At 45.9% G+C, this 22,968-nt stretch overlaps 1 long non-coding RNA gene across 1 annotated transcript; it reads left to right on the top strand.

Moving 5' to 3' along the window:
* The first annotated feature begins 576 nt into the window (after positions 1-576).
* Positions 577-22,317, top strand: LOC147209439 (uncharacterized). Its single transcript, XR_015100230.1, has 2 exons — positions 577-859; positions 21,916-22,317. It is a non-coding gene; the product is annotated as an uncharacterized LOC147209439 (long non-coding RNA).
* The last annotated feature ends 651 nt before the right edge of the window (positions 22,318-22,968 follow it).

Below are 22,968 nucleotides of genomic sequence, written 5' to 3'. Positions count from 1 at the left end.
AGGCCGGCCGCATTCTCCGCATGGGTTCGGAACAGTGGCGACCTGCCACAGTGTCGCCGTAGCCCGCGCGCTTGTATGCCTGCGGCAAGGGGGGACCCTTTGTTTTTCAGATCAGGAAAGAAGCCATTTTTGGGGAGGGATTGGATTCAAAACAAGCCCACATTTGGTGGACTTGTCCATCGTAACACATAGTCTCTCACAGTCGTGACTGAAAATTCAACAGGAAGGCGGCCATTTCGAATTGAACTTGCCATTTTTGGAGAGATAAATTGTAATTATGCATGCTAGCGTATTTTTTGAAGGTAGCTCCACACCACACCACACCTGCGTCCAATAATCCGGTGCATTTTGTGTATGTGTTCAATTCAGAAATGACACGGTGCCTTTTAAAACGGTCCGCGGTACGGTGGTGAAAATACGCTACCTTATAAAAAGTACAAAAACAACGGATTGACGGATTTTTCTAAAGCCTTGAATGTTCAGAGTCTGGCAGATGCGAGACCTAAAGCTGAGTTGCTGCCTCGCACCCGAGCTAAGCAGTCATGCTCATTCCTAATACTGAGGTTAACGGGCGCCGAATGTGCTTACCTGTGCCCGCCTGTCATCCCCAATCAGCCTTTGGATACTCGCGGCGTTTGGCAGCTCCTCCCCGTGCGGCGGACAGGGTCCCCGTCGCTAGAGCAGGATGGCCACCCCTCGCTGCTTCGCAATCTGGGCGGGATTTTCATCCGACCACACACCTAAACCAAGTTTTACTTGGTATCCTTCTGCTCCTATTCAGGTTTTCCAGACACGCCGTTGCAGCCGTAGCTCCTGTTGAAGGCCAGTCAGGCAGAAGAATCCATCTCTCTGCGGCGAGGTACGGACAAGCACACTGAAAATGGCACATGGAGGCCAGTACGGCCAAGCACTGGGATGTTTATTTTCGGGCAAAAATGAGTTAATTTGTCGTGTTTGTGTGCGCAGCCAAGAGATTGCTTGTTCCTTTCACGATGCGTTATTTCCCCGCACGGAGTCAAAATAAATCAATGAAAAAAGAGCCAGGTGTGATAGCGTTCCGGAGTTGATTTAACACGAAAACAATCTGCCAATCCGCACAAAAAATTGGAGAAAAAAAAGTGCCGAGCTTCACGGAGCGCGAAGGAAGCCAGCTTGGATTTGCGCCCTGCATATAAATGCTGCTGTTTATTCTCAGAAAATGATTGGAAATGACCGAAAACAGCCCCCGAGAAGTGAAAGATAGGCACTCTCGTTTCAGGGCATGAAATGTTAGAAAGCAAGCGAATACCTTGATCGTACATCAGGGAAACTTGACTTTTTAATGACTTGTATCGATATTGTTGGATCTCTGGAGTGCTGCCTGAAAACAGTTCCCGCTTATGTCCAAGCACCAAGTTGCCTTGTTTTTTTGTTTTTTTTTTCTTTGGGCGCACAAGTTAGTGGCACCTTCTTGGTTGTTTGGTGACGGTGGTGATGAAGGGCTGCCTTATCTCTCAAAGGAGAGTCCAAAAAACAATAAATGCACACGCTTGGGAGCCACTTGATCACGAGCTTTAGGTCACTGTAAACTTCAGATCATCTTAGGGGGGAGTGGGGGGTGGGGGGGGGTTACAAGATAAGCGAGTCGGTGTCCTTGGCACAAATAAACATGTCAAATAATTCTCACCTAATTGAACCGGAGCCACTCCATTGAGCCTCGGTATTAAGTTATGATTAAATTTGCCCGTAATGTTCAATGGAGGGAATTCTGATTGCGTTTCTCTGTAACATAAAATTAATGAGGTGCACGTCTAAATATAATTGCGAGCATTGCAGATCAAACTAATATACATGTAAGCAGGAAACCGATGAATGGAATTAATTAGCGCAATTAGCACGAATATTCTCGCGCTTTGCTCAAGCAAGAGAAGGCGACTCTGCCGTGCGGCATCTTAATGAACCAAATGTCTTTGACGGGCCTGCGAAGTTGGAAAATATTTGCCTACCAGACGCTAGTTTCTCGAATCAACATGAAATTTGGTTGACCGGTCGGTCATAACAGGACACATGAGGCAGTCTCAAGGAGCCATGGCCAAAGTTCAACAGCAGACATTTTGGGGGCCTCAATTTGAATGAATGAGGGGTGTGGACAGTTTGAAACATGTCACCACTGTCACCTGTTTACCCGACTAACTAATACAACATTTGGTATACACGTCGATCATGACGAGTTGCGTGGAAAGGTCTCGGGAATGCAGCCATTTTTTTTGCGGTAAATTCCATGAAAAGTGTGTGTGTGTGTGTGTGTGGGGGGGGGGGGGGGTTCAAGGATCCATAGCCAAAATGGAGGAAGGGAGCCATTTTGGTTTGGAATGGCCGTTTTGATCCTGTCTAATGTTTGCCACGACAAAGTGGCTGCAAGCTTTCACAACAAATGTGGTTTTGCACCTGGGAAAGTTCTCATTGGGAATCGTGGTGACATTTAGCTCCGTTGTCACGATTTTAACATTTTCTCTGCAGTATTCTCCTCACTCTGATGTCGAATGGTTTGGCGAGAGCCTTTAAAAAGCTGCCCCCCCCCCCCCTCCTCCCTGCCTTGTCGTGCCTTCTCTTTGGACAAACTTGGGCGATTTCTGCGACGGCACAATTAACTGAGTTTGACGTGAGCAGTAACTAGCGCGCTCCTTTCTAAAAACTCCACGCCGCCGCGGCTTGGCTGACGCGCTTCTAAAAATAGACTGTGAAGAAACACAGGTTGTTTGTGGTCGCGGTGCTCTCGTGGAGGGCCATTAGTCGCTCTCGACCTGCACTGTCGAGGGGTGTCCACCATGATTTTCTAATGTCCGACGTTGGTCTGTGCTTGCCTGCTGATGGTCTTTAAAAGCCCCTCTGGAGAAAGTGTGATTATCATCTACTTAGGGACCATTACTGCCTGCTTCTCCACCTTACTTTTTTCTAAACCTTTCCTCTGTGGCTTCTTCGTCATGCATTTACGGGAAATTGTACGACGCAGCGCTGGTGTTGCTGTGCAACGGGACGGGACGGCGGATTGCTGTTTTTTTCTTTGTTGTTCTTTGTATTGGGATGGACATCGGACAGGAGGAGATTTTAGACAACAGCGTAAGACAATAATAAGGACTGCGGAAAATAAATCATTGGTAGCGCCCTAACCCACTCTAGAGAAGAAGTAAGACAAGGGCACGGAAATTCCTACCAAACCCCCTGCACCTTGCCCACCACCTCTTCCAGCTGCTCCCCTCAGGTAGGCGCTTTCGAACCGTGCGCACCAAAACCAGCAGAATTCATTTCCGACGCAAAAAACAGGAACGGCGTACAACTGCCCCAGTACCAAGAATGGGCAACTGCCAGTATGTCGGAGCCCCCAGCAAAGAATGGCAATCGGGAGCTCCAGGAGAAGCACTTTCAAACGGCACATGTATGTACGGTAGTTTCTGTGCTTAAGACGCTGCAAAAGTTCGCCGCGTGCCCCCGTATCAGGTCTCCACTAAGATAGGCAGTGATTTCCTTTTCACAAACTCCCCAACTCTTGTATTCTCTTTCTTTTTCTGTTTCATTCTGTTTCAATCTTAAATCTTGCTTTGACAGAGGCGATTCCAAAACCTGGCCATGAACCTTCTTGTCTTGTGAATTCAGTCATCTGAAACTTTAGGTTACTGTCAGTTCATGTGGGAAATTCCATTTTGCCGTGAGAAAACCCGATCACTAAATGTCCTGCCTTGTGAATTATATCAAAAACTTGAGTTTAGGGTCAGTTTCATGTTAGCAATCGCGTTGAAGCAAACCGATCACAACGCGGCGGCCTTGTGAATTCAGTTCCCCAAAACTTCACTGCATGCTGCTCAGAAAAAAAAAAAATCCTCTTCTTGGCATTACTCATGCATTTTCTATTTATGATCACACCTGAAGCCCGTTTGTGCTTGTTCATGGGAATCCTTTTGGGCCCTTTGAGCCGCTCTGCTGGCCTCAATACATTTCTCCACCTTTCGAGGGAGAAATGGGAGAAAATGGGTCTACAGGGCTACCTTTTGAAATCAGCGCAGCTGGGTGACTGAGAGGTCAGCGTCGTCGCCCACAGCCTCCTCGGGCGTACTCTGAACTCTCATTAGGCTGACCCAAATGCTCCCCCTGCTGGATTTTGCCGCACGCTGATACTCATTTTTTTTTCTCTCTCTCTCTCTCTCTCTTTTCTTTCTCCAACGCAAATGTGGAGGTCCGCTCGTCTGTGAAGGACAATGAAACCTTTTGGCTGAGACAAATCGCTTCGGAGCTTGGCTGAACTTGCACACCGCACCAGCGTATATTCTCACTCACGCATTCGTGCACAGCACGCAGATATACACACACACACAAGCACACACACACACACTGCTGCACCCTCTCGGGTAACAAGGGAAGCCTTGAGTATATAGTATTCCATCAGGAGTCAGCCAACTGGGCCGCTGGTCTAATCTTACCAAGGTCCAATTAGGACCATAGACGCATACACACATTCTTCCCGAATCGTGGCCTTTTTTCATGAGGGGCCTGCCTAGCCCTGCGTGACCCCTGAACAGTTGTCCTAACAATGCAGCCATAAAAGCCAGATCGGGCAGCAGAACACAACAGGATTATAAGTTATCGACGAGTGTGGCGACATGAACCTTAACGGCGACTTTAGGAATTTTCCTCACAATTTCAAACAGTTCCCGGGTGTCTTTGTAACTTCTTGGCCCAAAGATCAAGAATTGCAGCGCACTATATCTACTTGTTTAGCATAAAATTAGCCAATGGCGCAAATGGCTTGTTGTTCATGAAATGGGTAAAACCACTGCAGCTTACTGAGTCAGCGGTGAAACGCTTCTTTGCATGTTTCTGTCTGTCTTATACTGCCCCCAGGTATCCAAGAAGCACATACCGGAAGGAGTACCACACTGTCCATTGAACTGAAACCAAAAATGCGGCCAAAACTGTTTCAGTCTTTGGGGTTTTGATTGGACCTGCAAATTGGTGCCATTGTTCAATCCAGCTTCTTTTAGAAAAAAGTAAGGTGGAGAGACAGCTGGCGCCTCTCCACCATGTCCTTTTTTAACGAGATACTATATGACTTGAATGCACTTGACTTGAGGTGAAACACATTTTCATTGAAACGTTGCATTCATTTTTGCTTTTCTCAGATGAAAGTCGTTTGTGTGACCCCAGCGCGTCCCACAAATGCTGTTCACGTGCGTATGCGTTGGTCACCCCTTACTGCATGCGACAGCTTGATTTCATTGAAGGTTACGCGATCCTGTCGTATGGTCGTGGCAATTTGAAGTTTCACAGCCGCGGTTACTTTCGGGACGGCAGAGGATGACAGGTAGCGAGGGAGGATCGTAAATTGCCCCGGCGGAACTCAGAGGTCGGATGAAGCAATAAGAAAGGATTTACAAGGCGTCCGTTCCATAAACAACACCAATATCGTGTAAAGTGCCGCCTAATAGAGCCGGCTTCTTGTGCAGACGGCACCGTTGCATTATGTGCAAACCTGCAACACGTCCCCGGGTGACCTTGCTAAATAAAGACCAGCAGATTGATCTTCCCGCTCTCCCCTGTCCATTTCCGAGGCGCTGAGGCTTGAAGTATACATTTGCGCGGCGCATTACACCCTCTAATAGGCAGTCAGTCAAAATAACAGGCTGCCTGAAATGTCAGCGTTTACCTCTGTAATGATCGCGGGTTTTAATTGATTCTCCGACTGGCGTCTCCAGCTGAGAGCCTTCAAAGTGTCAGGCGATACACCCTTAAAACGGCCGGCGGACATCGGCGCAAGGCGCTTAAAATGCTTCTAGTGCAGGTGAAGCGCAACACAGAGAAACCTTGAGCAAAATTCTTCATCAGCGGATGCGCCATGTGGCGATGTTGTCGGCCCATTAAATGCTCGTTATCAGCTGATGTATGGAGGCGGAGCTGCGTTCCACATTCAGCTGACGTGAGATCCCAACGCAGTGCAGGGTTTCTCTCCTTCCCGGGCTTTGGAGTTCTCGTGATTTCCGACATCGTCGGATCTTGCGGTTTCACGGCGTCATGATTTCATGCTTTTATTCCATTCATTTTGCTGCTCCCGCCAATGGTCTTATAGCGTTCCCTTTTGACACGCTTGTCTCTATTTTTCTCCCCAATCTTCCGAGACAACTTTTCCCTTTGGTTTCTCTGGTCCTCGTTTGGTGCGGTACCTACCATGACTCCAAACAGCACAGGGGCCTACTGATCCCCCCTTAAATAGGCTGACTGACCAAGTTTGAAGAGACCTTGGGATGCAAATAAGAGGACAGACCATCGTTGAATGTGTGTGCCCGCCTTGGCCACCGGGGTCACTCCAATACAGTCCTGCAGACACGAATGAAGAAGCGCTTCATTTACTTTACTCAGTCAGCTGCTGATGTGGTCGTTTTACGCAGAGAATAAGAAATATTTGCCGGTGTGTATTGGGATATTGTCTGTCTACATGTGTTGCTCCAGGATTTTCTACCAAAGCTACCAACATGTTAGCATTAAGCTAGTGGGGGCATTCTCGAGGCAAAGTTGTCGCTTTTGAGGCTACAAGCTTGGCCCATCTGTCTTTGGGCAGTTTCGCCCCGTCAGCCTTCATCAGGTTGGATGGCGATCATAGCGCCAAACGCACCTGACTGCTTATGATTATTTTTATTTATTTATTTATTTTCTTTGTAACTTCGTGACAGAGCAGTTCTCCCGGCGCAAAGTATAATTTTGCTGCAGTTATAACCCAAATGTAATTTTAAAAAAAATCGTAATAGAAACGAATATATCGGAGCAGGAACGAGATGGTAAAAACAGATCTGATGATCATGGTTGCAATCATAACAACAAAAACGAAGAGTGATAACGCGTCCGTCCTGACGACGCAGTCGTGCTGGCGTATTCACGGGTCAGTAGTAAAAAGCACCATCTGGCCTCACCTCTCCTCCTATTGCTCCCATGAACACAATAAAATGAAATGTTAATGGATGTTAATGAAATGTCTAATCGTGGATGCGGCGCAACCACGCGGCGCTCCCTCGCCTCGGCTTCGGTGTTCATTGTTTATCACGCCGAAGGCTCTCGAGAGCTCCGCTAATAATCATAATCAACATTAAAACACAATGACACCCGGCGTTGTTTTGCACGCGAATGGAGCGGCGCGCCGGTCCTTTGTCCTGCAGAAATTGCGGAGGAACGGAGGGTTGTATCATGCATGAATCCTCTTGACGGATTTTGGCATGCGCTGGAGGTGATATCTATTGATCCAAATTAGATTTTTGTTCGCCCCTGAGTACTGTTGCACTTGTTGCCGTTTCGAAATTCGAATTCTGTCAATTATATGCCGATGAATTTAGGCGAACGGTGCGGGCTAATGCCAGTAAATCGGTTGATGGTGACCACGATATTTGTTAGCGCCATGAACAACATGCACCTGAAGTCTTAAGACGCTGGTACCGATTACCACTTTCCTATTAAGCATTTTGTCATGTTTTTGACACATTGATACATCGACCATTTTGTAAATGTATCACAAATAGCTCTCTTTTGCTGTTACAAGTGAATATGCGAGTCAAGTCTCTGTGAAGTGAGACTCGCCACAGAGAAGAGCGCTGTTCATAATGAAATGATGATCACAGCCGGTCATCATTGCGGCTTTTCCATGTCGTGACCACAAGGCGCACCAAAGCGTCCAGTCTAGTCCGAAGCGAGCTACACATGATCCCGTCCCTCGCTTTAGCCTTACTCACTGTGCTGCGCATCCACTCACGACCAACAATGGGGCGCTCTAAAATGGCCACGCGAGCGGACTATGTGAAGGGACGATGTGCTTTTGGGTGTCGGCATAGCTAGCTCGCTAATGTCGCTCAAAAAGGCATATCGAATCTATTTAGTAACAAATCAATGACTTGACTTTACAGGGTCTTTTCCTTCCACCACTGCCAGGAGCAATCTGGACTTTTCTATGCAGCACTTTGGGCTAAAACTGCGAAACACTGTCATGAAGGCCAATTTTTTTTTCTCCATTTGAAGATGGACAGCTCTTGTTCAAGTGGTATTGTGTTTGATGGCGTTGCATAACGGAGCGGGGCAGCTTGAAAGAAAACTCATGGCGCCAACCTTTCATTTGGCTTTGAGTGGTGACTCCTCTGCCTTAATTACACTTTCGAGCACAGGAAAGAACCTTTTCTCTCCCCCCGTTGTTATTATCATAAGGCTGGTGATTGAATTTGAGGTTGGGAATTTCAGAAGTGAGTTTCGGACCTCATAAGTTTTCCGCTGACAAGGTTATTAAAAGGAAGATGGCCGGCTTTGCCTGTCAGTCATATGCAAGCGCCTGTGCTGGTCTGCCACGCGTTTGCCGTGACACTTTTCACCATCTGGTCGCTCTTGTTAATTGCTCTCCATTTCGTTGTGGAACCTTGATTTATTGGAGGAGGTGGGAACAAGTCGTTTGAATGCTGGACAAAATTAAGCCAAGAAGTCATCGGATGGGCCAGGTCAGTCACAGATGTGGGCGAGACAAAGAAATGTTCTTTTTACTCATTTTATTTTGTTTGTTTCAGGAAATCAATTCAGGTACTTCATAAAGTACGAATGAAAAATCCACTCGGACACAAAAAGGGTCAAAGAATGCTCCTCGTGCAACCATTTTTCAGAATATAATTTTATTTTATTTTTTTACCAATTTTACCACCACTAATTCAATCATAATTACTCGATCCAACTTCAAGACAATTTACTCCATCAACTTTAACTTGAAAATAACTCCTGCTCACTATTATTTGTCATTGTTCAACGTCATTATATTTCCTCAACCAATTCATGAAACGTGCACAAAAAGAAGAAAAATACACACACACTTCTCACAAAAGGTTGGGGCTATTTGGCTCTCTGGTGAAATTTCAAGAGGAGCCTAAAATGCATTCAGGTGAACTTAATGTGACCTTGTTTAAGGGTTTGAATGCCCGTGTCCAACTGTTAAATGTTTCCGTACTTTTTGCACAAGTTACTGTTGCCGTGAACGAGGCGCTTCCCCCCCTCCACCCCCATTCCATTCGCTCCAGCCTTCGCTGCCGGCATGCGGGCCTGATTAATCAGACAGCAGCACAATGACTTCCTGTTGTTCGCCGCACAACTCCCATGTGGTCCCTTAAGTTTTGTGTGCTGGGCATTTATTTCCGAGAAACAAAGTTAGTAAATCAAACAGGAATAGGAGCTCTTTCATCTTAACTTGTAGCATTTTGCCAGGCGCATCATCTTTCAAAAGGAGTCGCCGCCGAAATGGGGCCATAACTGCGCTCTATTTTTAAACATTTGCAGAAGCAAATAAATACGTGTGATTTGGTTGTGCAGCTGCTGGCAGACGATCAGCGATAATGAACGCCCGCTAATCGGTGCGTTTATTGATTTGTCATTGGAAATTGGAGGGGACATATTTTGTCAAATCGACTTTTTCATGACCAGTTTACAAATAGTTGGGTTTCCGGAGTGCCTGTGCTTCCGATAAGCGACTCATTACACAATGTGTTATATGTAAGTGCAGCTTATCGGAAGTCAACAGTTAGCTAACTTGGGATCAATGGCATAGAAGAATTGGGTGCTTATTGGAAGCCATGACGGGCACTGGCCGACTGATGATTACACTTTGGTTCAGCTTGAGAAAATGACGCACTGACGACGGTGAACGCTGACCGATGATGAATGATGGACTGGCAAAATTTTGTAAAAGGCCCACTTCTGCATCTTGGTGTGTTTGCTTCTGATGAGCGAGTGCTGCTGATCGGAAGTGAATGCTAAAATGTACCTTCGTCGGCTTCTGATAAATGGCACACAATACATAATAGGTGACTTATAAGAATTGGACGCTAACCGGTGCATACTGGATGTGTTAGCTTCTCATGAGCAACGCAGCGCAGCACTGATCAGAAGTGAACGGCAACGTGTTTATTTGTTGACTTCTGATAGGTGAGACGTGTATGCGTTAGCATCATCTTCTGATGAGCAACATAGTATACATGAAGCATGTTCCGCCTATCAGGAGTGAATGCTTACATGCCCATTAGTTAGCTTCTGGTACGTGGCACAAAATATTTCATGACACTTCAAAGAATCGGACGTTAATCTGCACGTTTGTGTTACCTTCTGATGAGCAACACATTGTACATGAAACATGTGCCGCTTATCAGAAGTGAATGCTAACATGTCTATTAGTTAGCTTCTGGTACATGGCACATCATATATCATGACATTTGTTAGAATTGGACGTTATTCTGCTTGTTTGCGTTAGTTTCTGATGAGCAGCACATCCAAGTTAAGCATGTGTGGCGTATCGGAAGTCATCGCGGAGTGTCACTTCTGCTAAATGACGCATACTACACTATATGAATAATCTCGCGCCACCTTACCTCTCTGAGCTCATCCGCCCCTACAAACCTGCCCGGCGCCTCAGGTCTGTGGACCAGACTTTATTAGAAGTACCAAGAACTAAACTGAGGCTCAGAGGGGATCGAGCCTTTTCTGTTGCTGGTCCCTCCTTCTGGAATGACCTCCCACTGAACATTCGGCAAGCCTCCTCGCTGCCCATCTTCAAAACCCTCCTCAAAACTCACTTGTATTCTTTGGCATTCGACTCAGCATGACTTAGATTTGTTCTTGGTTTTACTGTTTGGTGCTTTCTACCGCCTTTATTACCGATTTGTCTTACTGTTTATTGTGCATGTTAAATTGCTCCATGTACGGCACTTTGTATGCAGCGATGGCTGTTTGAAAGTGCTCTATAAATACTGTTGACTTGACTATATGTGATTCATGAGACACTTATGGGTGCATTAGTGTCAGTTTCTGATGAGCAGCACATTGTACATCATGTGCCGGTTATCACAAGTGAATTTTAACATGTACATTTGTTAGCTTCTGAAAAGTGGTATATGATACATGATGACTCTAATCGGAATTGGATGCTAACCTGCGCGTTAGGGGTTTACATCAAGCATGTGCCGCATGTCAGAAGTGAAAGCTAATGCGTTCGTCTTTCCAAAAAAAAATAAATAAATAAATTCTGACTGTCTCAATTGCAGGAACAACAACAAGAACAGGAATTTTCAGCGAACAAAACGTGCACTCAGCTCTTGAATTTCATATTGTATGGCACTCCAGACACCCCATAATTCAAAAGTGAGCAAAAAAAAAATAAATCCATTCTTTTCATTCTCCATTTACAAGCGTGGCTAATAGTTTGTGAAAATCCATGCTTGATGATGTGGTCGCCCGTGAGAGAGGAGTGAAAATGATTGGACCCAATTGATCCTGGGTTGGAATGAACCCTGCTCTGATTGGTTCGGCCCTAATTAAGGGTCTGGCGGGTTACTGGTCATACATAACGTACAATTGATCATTAGGAGCCTCTCAATACGTCAGCTTCTCTTTCAAAATGAGGTGGTGTACATGCTGCGGAGAGCGATTGCGTGGTGGTCGTGTCGCACCCAGAGCGAGAGTGGCCGGGGCTCGCGGGCGTACCCCGCTCTCGCATCAATGAAAGTAATAAAACTCGGTATTATGGCAGACGGGGTCGCGCTATGGTTACGAACACTCTATTGAAGATAACCTGGGTGTTTTTTGGCAAGGGTTGTCGTCACCGGGTGACATTTGGAGCCGCTGTCTGTTCGACGGCCGAAGCTAATGTTGCAAACGTCGATGAGCACGCGGGCGACCTATACTGTATATCCAATAAAAACATCCAATTCCACATGCAGAATAATGTGAAGCCATACATGAAATGACGGGCAAGAACGCGTGGAAAAATGTGTCAAGCAAATATGAAGAAAAGGGGGTTTGTTGCCTGAATGCAGCATTTAGGTGCATTTTTCCACAACCTTGAAAGGACTTGAGTTGGAAGGAGCTGCAGGCTTGGAGCACTTCTTTTGGCATTTATTGCACAACGTATGGAGGAAATAGAGCCACTTCACAGGCGCTATTGCACAAAAGCCCACTTGAGCGCTGGCTGCCGGTGTATTTTTTTATATTATCATTGAGTCCGCCTCTCTTCCCCCCCCCCCGCCCAGTATTCTATGTACGTGTGTGTGTGTGTGGTAAATCTATACACTGTCTATGTTACTTTACATATCACGGCTGGATTAATGTAATGCTCTTAACTTTGGAGTCAGCGAATCCTCCATGAACCATCTACAGTTGTTCCAAAATGCCGCTGCTCACCTCTTGACTGGTACTCGTAAGAGGGAGCACGTAACTTCCGTTTTAGAGTTCTTCTGAAGATGCTATTATTTGTTTTCAAATCTTGAAATGGCCTCGCCCCACCTTGTCTCTCTGAACTGAACCTGCCCGGTGCCGGTTTGCAGACTAGACGTTACTGTATTAGAGGTACCAAGAACTAGGCGGAGGCTCATAGGGGATGGAGCCTTTTCCGTTGCCACTCCCTCTTTTTGGAACGAGCTCCCGCCGAACTTTCGACAAGCCCCCTCACTGCCCGGCTTTAAAACTTCTTTGGCTTTTGACTCCGCATGAGACTCAATTTTTAGTTTGACTGTTTTTGGGCGTTCAACGGTCTTTGTTATTAACTTATTGTTTGTCGTTGTGTGGATTCTTTTTGCTTCATGTACAGGATTTTGGGGTTTCCCCCTTCTCCTCTTCAGGAGGTGAAAGACATGCTCTATTGGGTGAAGGTCCAGTGATTGACTCTGCGAGTGTAAGCCTTTCCACTCTCTCATGTTGAAGCGCTCCATTCCAAAGGCAACACCTGAGCAACACTCATCAGTCACGCGTTCCAATGCTTCAGCCAAAAGGTGCTCTGGCCCGAGTTGTTGGAATTCTCAGCTCCTTTCTCATGTCCATCAAATGTCCTCACAACAAAAACAAAGGAATTCTGTGATGGATGTCTTGTCCCGTGGTGACCGAGCTGGAGTCTTTTTGTGTCTGAAAGTGAAGTGGAGTCGAGTTCCGGTTGGAATCATGCAAGCTGGCACCACTTATGGTTAATCCCGTGCTCCAACCTATTCTGGAGGACCCGCTGTGCAGAGCGGCGAGTGCTGGGTGGCTTTGGGGGGGATGGGGTGTCGAAGTGCTTTTGGCAGCCGTGGCGGCGGAGCGACAGAGCCATGGTCGCAGATCTGGTTGCGAGGTCGGCGCGGCGTTTTGCTTGGACGTGCCCCCGACACGACCCGAGCTCAGCTTGTCATTTCAGACGGCGGCACTCGTGGCAACACGTCAGGCCATTCAAATGCAGAGACTTTTAAAGTGACGAGTGATGTGGAGACAGTGCACAATGAATATTATAAGTCTCAATTGAAAAATAGCAGAAGCACAAAAAAAAAAGAGAACGAAAACTACCCGATATCATGAATTGGCCCAAATAAACTTCAGTTGTTCAAGTGAGCTTTTCCTGACATTTTTGCTGTCTCCAAGAATCTGAATGGTTTGGTCCTGACACTGACTGCTATTTGGAACTGTTCATAATTCCCCAAAACATGAGGGAGCTGCATGCATGATTTGTAATCGAAAAGATGGACAATTTTCAATTGAGCTTTGCAGGTTAATGGTGGAAAAAAAGTCCAATGATGACCTACCGGCAGGAGGAACGGGTGCATTCGGCGCGACGCTGTGGGGGCTGCGATCTCGGCCGTAATTCCCTTACTTTTGCCAATGACTAAGATCCCGGCATTTGAGCGGGGGTGTGAGGACTTTTTATGCCCACCGTATACAAAAATCACCCAATGAGTTTCGTTGTCAAAGCCAAAGCTAAGCAGAGCTGCGATGACTTTTGTTGGCCACACCAACCTTGCTATGTTGAGAAGGAGCCAAGTCTGGGTTGTTAGTTGAAGTTCCATAGAGCAAGGGTGGGCAAACTTTTTTGCTCAGGGGCCGCATTGACTTTTAAAATTTGACAGAAGGGCCAGGTCAGCATGAGATATGGTACATTAAAAAAAAATGCATTTGTTGATAGTCCATATCAAACATCAACAGAACAAAAGCATGAAAGTACTGTATTAATATACTTTTTTAAAATGAGAACAGTGTTGTTGATCACCTATTTTAGCCAGTGCATTGCTGCAGATGGGTTGTGATCAGACCAGTAGAAGTAGAGCGATACAGAGGTCCAAAGGTGGTAAATAAGATCTCTTTCCCTCCGTCTCCCCCCACCCCCCTGTGCTCAGCAACTTCATGTCAATGCGCCACCTGGCGTTGAAATGCCTGTCTTTACAAGTCCAAATGAAATGAATGCAGTCATTCACATCGAACCATAATTGTGTACCAACTATTGGCGGGCCGGATTAAAAAGACCAACGGGCCGGATTCGGCCCGCGGGCCGTAGTTTGCCTATCTTTGCCATAGAGTCTTGCTGCATGTCAGTGTGCTCATGTGGAGCCTTTCCCCCCAATTCAAATAAGAATGGAAGCCATATTTTTTTTTGGATACTGTTGTAAGAAATTATATGAAAAGTTTTACTCTCTCGAAACAGTTGCAAGTCTCCAGACTAACTTTTGTTATGAAGAGCACAGTGGCCAATGACCTGAAATTTTAGGGGCACACATGAATCACAAATTGATGTGCAAAGTAAATATTCCAATTCTCCGCTTAATACGTCGGCCATAGTGAGGAGCAGGAGTTAGCAACAAAATGCAATAACCCGATTGCGCGTCAAAAGGCGGCAGACCCCAGCGGAGCCAAGTTGACCACTCGATGGATTCTTCAGTGACCTCAACACGTTGGCTCCAATTGACTCAAGTGGCGTCGGACCCCTTTTGACCCAATACTGGCTTATTGTGGACGAGCGTCTCGACTGTACACATTTAAACATCCTCGTGCAAACGTGACTTTTCACGTCCTATACGATGAACGCATTTGCATGGCAACGTGTCCAATCCCTTTGACAAGGGAAGTACCGTTAGGCTTAGCAAGGACCTTCTTCTTTCATAAAGCATGGCTGGGATTATGGCACCCCCCTCCCACTGCCCCCTCCCCCTGGAATGTGTTATCTACGGTCGCAGCTGCATGGCAGCGAACGGCGACCATTCCCCATCTGCCGATCTGTCACACGCTCCTTTTTTCTCCCGCTCATTCTGCAAAGCCCACCTGACAGACCCAGCGGAGGGGGCTGACCTGTGATCAACATGGCCACTCTGAAACGCTGGCGAGACCCAAATTCCTGGAAGGAGGAGAGCAACCGGGCACCGTGGTGGCACCGAGTTACAACCTTTTTTTGCTTTGCCAACATTTGCAAATCCCCTGCCCCTCCACTTCCCTGAGATTGTTGCTTTTTTTTCCTATTGGTTGGATGGATGGACGAAGAATGTTGCGTGCTCAGTTGGATATTTAGGGGCAAACAAAGTTAAGATCAGAAAATTAGGACATGTCATTTTAGACATTGGCTGCATTGTTTCCCTTTTCACCGCGTGGCCATTGCGGTACGGCTTTCCTTTCTAAAGCTCAGGCGTTGCGACGATGTGAGCAGATTCGACTTGTAGAAGTAAAGCCCGGCATGTGTCAGTTATTCTCGTTTTTATTCTAACCTTTAAAGACAAAACCATTTGCCCCTGTGGAGGCAGCACCTCATACAGTAACTTATCAATTTGCGTGCAGATCTGTGCATGGTGCATTCAGCAGAGACTGTATCTCTGCCTCTCACTGTCATGGTAACAAAATTTGTACTTGCCATTGGCCGAGCAGTATATGACTCAGGCTGATTTTAAGACGGAAAAAACTAGGGGCTGTAATGTTGTCGATGCATCACTTTTACCTGATTTAGTGTCACGTTGCGTGGTGGTGGTGGTGGTGGTGGAAAGGACCCCAAAAAGCAGGCAGGAGGGAGGAGCAGGTTGTACTTGACGAGTTGTATTGATAAAATAGAGAGACAACTAAATCCAAAACAAACAAAGTCCAAAGTATCAAAGAAAAATCATGACTGAAGCTAAAACCTAACAGTGACCGAAACATGACTGAAACAAACACACAATGAGCCGACACTGCTGGGAGTCCTTGTAAACAGCTAACGACATCACGAACAACAGGTGTGCAGCTGCAAGGAGAGCCCTGCAGTGACACCTGTTGGTCACAAACACAAACATGACATTTAATGTATGAAGCGGTGCCTCCACAAATGCTTTTGTTTTTCTTTTGTATTTATCTTTTTTTGCCCTACCGCAGTGCACATTAGTCTGAAATTAATCTCGTGTGAAATATATGACTTATCATAGTAAAGGTTGGTAAACACTCGCCGAGTCGCAACGCGCTAACTTCACACTCAGGCGTCACGGCAATGAATGCCAGACTCACCAGTGACCCAGCAGGATGTGCAACGGGCTAGATGGTCTTGGTGTGGAAAGTCTGGTGTAATTTTGGTGATAGAAATGCTTGGGAACTGCTCTGAAAATCAAAAAATGCAGAACGCGCCTTCTTGAACGCTGCCGGTGGAACTGAGCTGTGGCGGAAGGGGATAAGCTTCCCCTTCTTGATCGAGCCCATTTGCTAAATTATCCCCTGAGTGCACTTTTCTGCTGAGCAGCCAATAGCGAGCGTCTTTGAAAACAAAGTCGAATGAAGAGGGGAACGAACGCTTTGTGCCGCACTAAGTTGCATGGCCCCCCCTAAAAAAAAAAAAAAAAAAAAATCAAATAAAAGACGACAGCATGTCCTTGAGTTATAAATGTATAATATCCCTCAGGTGGCGCTGGGAGAAGTCAGCCTCTGATTGGCTTTGGTTATAAATCATTCATTCTGCTTCACATCAATCATTAATATTCCAGCCAGGCCTGAATCCTTGATGTAAATACTGTCACTCGTCGGAAGGTTACCATTGTAAACTTGCTTCGACAGGAGTTTTTGAACTTTTGGATTGCCGGCTGTGGGGTTCCGTGTTCGTGCGCCCGTCTCGTGCTTTTGTTTTGTCGTAAGATGCCAAAAAAGTGTCGGGGAATGTCCCTCAAATAAATGTCAAATGTAGAGGGGGTGTTGGGACGTCATCTTAGACGCCTTGTGTCCCCCCCCCCCCCCCCCCCCCCCTCCGGACCAGCAGGAGGCAGCGTGCTTGCGGCCCTTCGTGTAACAATTCAGATTTTGGCAATTGTTTGTTTGTTTGTTTGTTTGTTTGTTTATTGAACATAAAACATATATACAGTAATAATTTGATAGAAAATAAGGTAGATAAAAAAAGTAAAAAGAAAGAAATCAATCTTCATTCAACACAGTTATTATGTTCAAGGGAGTAGGAAGAAGTAAAAAACTTATCCAGTCCTACCCCGTTATGTGATTGTATCTAATAAATCATTTTTATATCAATCAGAAAAGAAAAAGTAAGAAGAAAGAAGTCTCCATTAAGGCTCATACTTTACCCTTTACCGTGATATTTTTACAACTTTTGGTTTGTATCGGGATTATATACTTCCACACCCTGACACTCTTGTGTCAATTTTCTCTTGTATTCATAATGGATATTTATATACCTTTCTCTATTTATCAACTTATTTCTGATTTATCATTATATTTAATGTTTTGAATTTATCATTTTAACTCTGATTGGTGTAGGTTGATGTAATTCATGATCAAACATGCAGTTTTGCTCACTCGAAGAATCGTGGCAGTGTCATACTGCCTGAAAGTGGCTCTTTCCCTCTGGAATTGGGATCGGCCGTGCTGAGAAACGTGGGATGGGAGGGGTCACTATGCAATATTATTTCATCGCTCAGTCCAATTTTTCATTTTATTTTTTGCTTTATCTTGAGCGCAAGAAAATGACATGCAATTTTTGACAAGTTGAATACGTGTATACGACATACCCCCCCCCCCCCCCCCCCGGAGTGGGTCGTCTTGAAGCTGTTAGCTAGATCTGAATGTAGCCGCACGCACGTCATTCCTTCCCCCCCTCAGTTGCGTCTCTGCCCGCAGAATTGCTAGCATGACGAAATATTGCCAAAAACGAAACGTAACCGGTTTGTTGTTCAATTGTTTGGACTACACGATCAATGCTAATTGATTGATTAAAGAGTGATTGGAATGTTTACGTAAAATTGAATTAGGAGTGTATGGTGAGGTGAGAGAGGGATGATTTTTTCCCCCCACCCAAAAGTATTGCAGACATTTTTTGCATATGTGACAAAAAGTGTTTTGTCCATCAATGTCGTCCATACGAACTTAGCAGCCGACCGTCCGCTTTTTTGACGCTCTTGAACGATGAGGCGACGGAAGTCGGCGATGGTTTTGAGATGTCCGCTCGATTTGTCTGGGATTTTTAGCCCCGATGGACTCCTCGGCAGCGCGGCATCCCAGGCAAACGGAGCGGCGGGCAATAATACGGGACGGGAGCTTTTTGTCATGTTAATGCGGCCGCATGTGACGCCGGGCAAATCGGATTTCCTGTGCGAGCGCTTGCAATGAAATGGAATTGCGCTCTCATCAAAATGTACTTTGAAAGAAATGGTGTGAGCAAGTCTCGGCGGTAAATGAAACTCCTCTGGCAGGATGGAGATGGGAAGCGGGCAGCCGAATGACAATGTGGGACACGGCGAGCCGCTGCTGGCCCAGGTCACGGCTACGCTGTAATTGTGCACCTACGCGTTTGAGCTTTTGGCGCTTGACTTTTTTGGGGGGTGCATGAAACAATTGTCAGGCGGGTGATATGACGCAAAGGTTGCAATGAAGCGCAGACGGCATCAGCATATTGGATCCTTTATTGATTGATTTTTTTGGGGTGAAATCACACCGGCGCAGAGAACTTTTCCTTTTCATGTCTCGCGACCAAACCATTAGCTTTGGCTTTTTGGGAAAGAAAGTTGAAAGTTTTTTTTTTTTTCTTCCCCTTAACATTTTCAGTGAAGTGGAAGAGCAATTTTGGGAAGGATTGTGATGGAATGCTGCTTGAGCGTTTATGGGAGATTCTTGCTATCCGGCTTAAGGTCAATGTACTCGTGCGCCTCGGTCGCCACTTGAGTGGCAATTCAGTGCGCCCGTAGAAGAAGTTGTCGGAGTTATCAGACATCGCACAATGAGCAGGACTACAGTCCTCATAGCGCGCTGAATTCAAATCAATATTGAAGACGCCGGCTTTCCGTCAAACCCTTTGACCTTTTTTTCTTTCTTTTTTTTTGCGTGCGACGAGTACTGCTCGCGACAAGCTAGAAGTTCATTCCAAGATTTCTACACATTTTCCATAGTTTTGCCTCACTAATAATATAACCGTAGCGGTCCAGTATACTTGACTTTCACTCAATCCAGTGTGCTAGTAAAACGAATGTATTGCTAATTTTTTTTTTTCCATGACTCCCTTCTACAGAGTTTGATTGAATTGCATTTCTACACATTGTTATGACGACTGCTTGTTAACAGTGAGGCAGAAATACTTGAAGTTACAAGCCGTTGTCAGTTAGGGCACAGTTTTCCCTGACTGCTTATGTCGTGGTTCGACTAGAATGCCAAAGCTGTGGCCCTCGTTCAATTTCACATGCACATTCCCATCACTCATGAATCAAAATCAATTTTAATTGGTTGGATATCCAAAACAGTAGAACAACAAACCGGTTGCATTTCGTTTAGGCTCACTTTTCATTGCTGCCTTTTTATCCGTCCATCATCGGAACCACTTTCGCCTCACGAGCGTCGCGGGCGTGCCGGAGCCTGTCCCAGCTGACCTCGGGCAGCAGGCAGGCGGGGTACACCCTGAACCGGTCGCCAGCCAATCGCAGGACACACATAGACAAACAACCATTCGCGCTCACAATCGCACCGTGGGACGATTTTGTTGCCGTTTACTTCATAAAGGCCTCAAAAGAGCGCCGGCGACTAGTCCGTCCCGTCTCGATGTACCACTTGTCAAAGATTACAATTACAATGTGGTCTAACTGGCGTGCTTGTCCGTGGACCTAAAGACGGAGCTCAAGAAAATGGAATCAATGCTCCGACGCTTTCCCACTCGGTGCGACTTCTTCTCATTAGGCCGCACAGGCACAGCGCAAGCTCAGCCGGGCTGTGTCCTTGCAATTCACCTGGGACCTGAGCACCTCATCGCTCGCAGCAGTTTTCACATGCCCCCCCCCCCCACCTACCCCAAATGCTTTACTCCTTGATCAAGCCCTAAATCCCAGACTGCAAGCCTCGTGAGCGTGTGAAAAGCCCTCAGTAGATCTCCAGCTGTGGCCGTTGATCACAGCTCGGATGAACTTTTAACAAGCTCGCAAAAAGAAGACGCCTTCCTTTTCCGCCAGTGCCGAATCCCGCGTCCTCTTAGACCCCACAATTAAAAAAAAAAATGACGTTGGAGCAAAGTGAAATCACGCCTGTTGCGGAGCTAAGCGGTGACTAGCGGCGACGTGACAACGCATCTGATATCCGGACGTGCGCCGTGTTCTCGGTCCTGCGTATGAATATTGAAAAGCGGCCTCGCGTTAATCTGTTTCTCAAGTAATCTCAGGGATTACCAGTTCAGAAATGTTCCTAATAGGGGGGATAACGGTTGAATAATTGCTGTTAAATGTCAGATCCTGTTCGAAGATGGCCGCTGAGAAAATAGAGATTCCATCATGGCGTAGAAGTTAATGTCATTAAAAAACAACAAAAAAAAGTTCATTGTTTAACATAGCATCCACAGTCATGCTTTGATGAAATGAAATGCACACCGACTAACTTTGCCCAACGCAGTCATAATGCAAGCAGAAACAAATCGAAGTAAAGTAAGATTCAGTCGAACCAGGTGACAAGCAACCTCGAGGGTCATAGCGAATCTGTACTTTCTAACGGCCTTCCTATAAAATGGCCGCCAACATTGACAGTATGAACATTTATCGACTTAAAAACATGAAACACAGTTATAAACATCTCCATTATAAATACGTGTGGATGAGGAAAAAAAGATTTTACAAGACATGAAACAAACAACTGTAGCGTTCCTACTTCATTTCTGAAAACATGAACTTGGCAAATGCGACTTGGCTGGGTGCCGCCGACGAAGCCAACTGGCATCAAGTCACGTAGTCCCGGCTGAGTTTCATCGGGGAGACTCCCCTTCGAATGTGAGAGACAGTTTCAGTTTTCGCAGACAGCCAGATTTGCTTCCGTTCAGACCGCGCCCGTGCCTTCGTGAGTTCGAGTCCATCAGGAGCATTGCGAAACTCGGGACTTGGAAATGTGAACGTTATCGGGGTGAAAACGGGGGTCGATTGAAACCAGGTTGGACTGTCATGCCTTTTTCGCATGTTGGCGCGGTTGTTTTGCTGTTTTTCAGCTAACGGCCAATCAGATGGATCAATTGTCACCGATGGCCGACGCCGTTTTGCAAATCAAAACTGGCTCCCAGATCGCCGGCTCATTCATTCAAGTCGTATCCGAGAACGACAACGAATGGGCGCCAAACAGAAGTGATAAACTTCATCTGATAGTAAATGTCAAAGAATTTGCCAACAGAAATCACAGATGGGTTTGGGGAAATGTAACTTAGTTTTATGACAGGACTTTACCTCCTGCCCAAAAAATGAAAATACATGAAAATTCTTCAAGAACCTTTCTGTAGAAGGAGCACATTTTGCCAAGAACACCAAAAACAAATACTTTACCCCTCCCCCCTCCATTCTCTTGAGGAAAAAAAACATATACCCATGGGTATAAAGTTCTGTCAATTAATTTAAAAGTTATTTCCTTAAATAATGCATTCATTCATTACACTAAATTGCCATGGAAATTTTGAGGGGAGGGTGGGGGGGGGCACAATTCGATTATTTCTCAAATTCATCTAGATTGTTACTTACGTATTTGTGTTGTGACAATCAGTGGAAGTTATTTTCCGTCTTTCTTCTTGACTTGTCGTCTTCGCCTTGAACGCTACTTTGTAGTCTTTGGTTTTGTTTTGTTTCTCCACTTGACGAACACAAAGAGTGTCCTCCTCGGCGCCATTTCATGCATCATTTCTCTGTGTAATTGCAGCTGGCTGGCTGGAGCTTCCCCCGCCCACGGCGCCCCCATCGCGCCCAGCATTGCCGGCCCGACCCCGCCATTCGATCGAGGCGGGGCGGGACGGGGCCACCCTTTGGTTTGGCCACTTCATCACAGGAACGCCAAGCTGGACGCTCGCCAAGCATCAGCGGCGGGGATGATAAAACAAACCAAGGCAGCGTTGTTGATTTGAACTCGGCCAAGAGAGAAATATGGACGTCCCTTGTTTGCACTTCCGGGCTGAAATGAAACATGGTCAGTTTGTCGGGGCAACGATCGGACTGGGGACCGCTCGACGATTGACAAAGCCGGATTCTTTTCGCCAGATGGGATGAACCTCAAATGCAATTTGTTACGCTACATTGTCTCCAAATAAAGCCAAGTTGATATTCATGCCGTGGTGCCTTCGGATCAAAGTGGATTTTTGTTCCGTGATAAAGCTGACACAAACATGAATGAAAATCAAGGGTGCCCAAGTCCAGGCCTGGGGAGTCCCCATCCAGCTCATCAGCAAGCTTTGCGGAAGCCTGATCAAGATCATTTGAATCAGCTGTGTTGGAGGAGGGAGACATTGAAAAAAAGGGCAGGGCTTGGGCACCTTGTCTGAAATTATCTTTTACCATTGAAAACAATGAAAATGTCAAGAATACGTTCCAGGTTCCAGAGCAAACAAGCCCCTCCCCCCTCCAAAAAAATAAATAAAAAATTGGCCATTTGTTTTTTAATGAGGAAAAATGGCACTCGATAATGTACGTTTTAACAACACACAGGATTGACTCAAACGGAATTCAAAAGTATAACACAGATAAACGGTTGTCTCAGCTTGTTTCAGCTCCTCGCAGAGGATTAAGAATACATGACTCTGAGCACTGTTATATTTTCAAATAAATATAATAATAATATATTTTCATGCTATGTGTATAAGTTTGGAAAAAAAATACAGTACTCGAGATTTGGCACTCGCAGTCAGCCCATTTTTTTTCTTTTTGCGGGGGCTGGGGGAGGGTTTCACATCAAACACCACTTAGCATACAGAATTTTTGG

Source organism: Hippocampus guttulatus, chromosome 2, assembly GCF_054856545.1.
Source record: "Hippocampus guttulatus isolate MCC_2025c chromosome 2, RoL_Hgut_1.0, whole genome shotgun sequence".
Taxonomy (NCBI): Eukaryota; Metazoa; Chordata; class Actinopteri; order Syngnathiformes; family Syngnathidae; genus Hippocampus; species Hippocampus guttulatus.
Note: the sequence above shows the minus strand (reverse complement) of the source record. Positions and strands in the feature narration are given on the sequence as shown.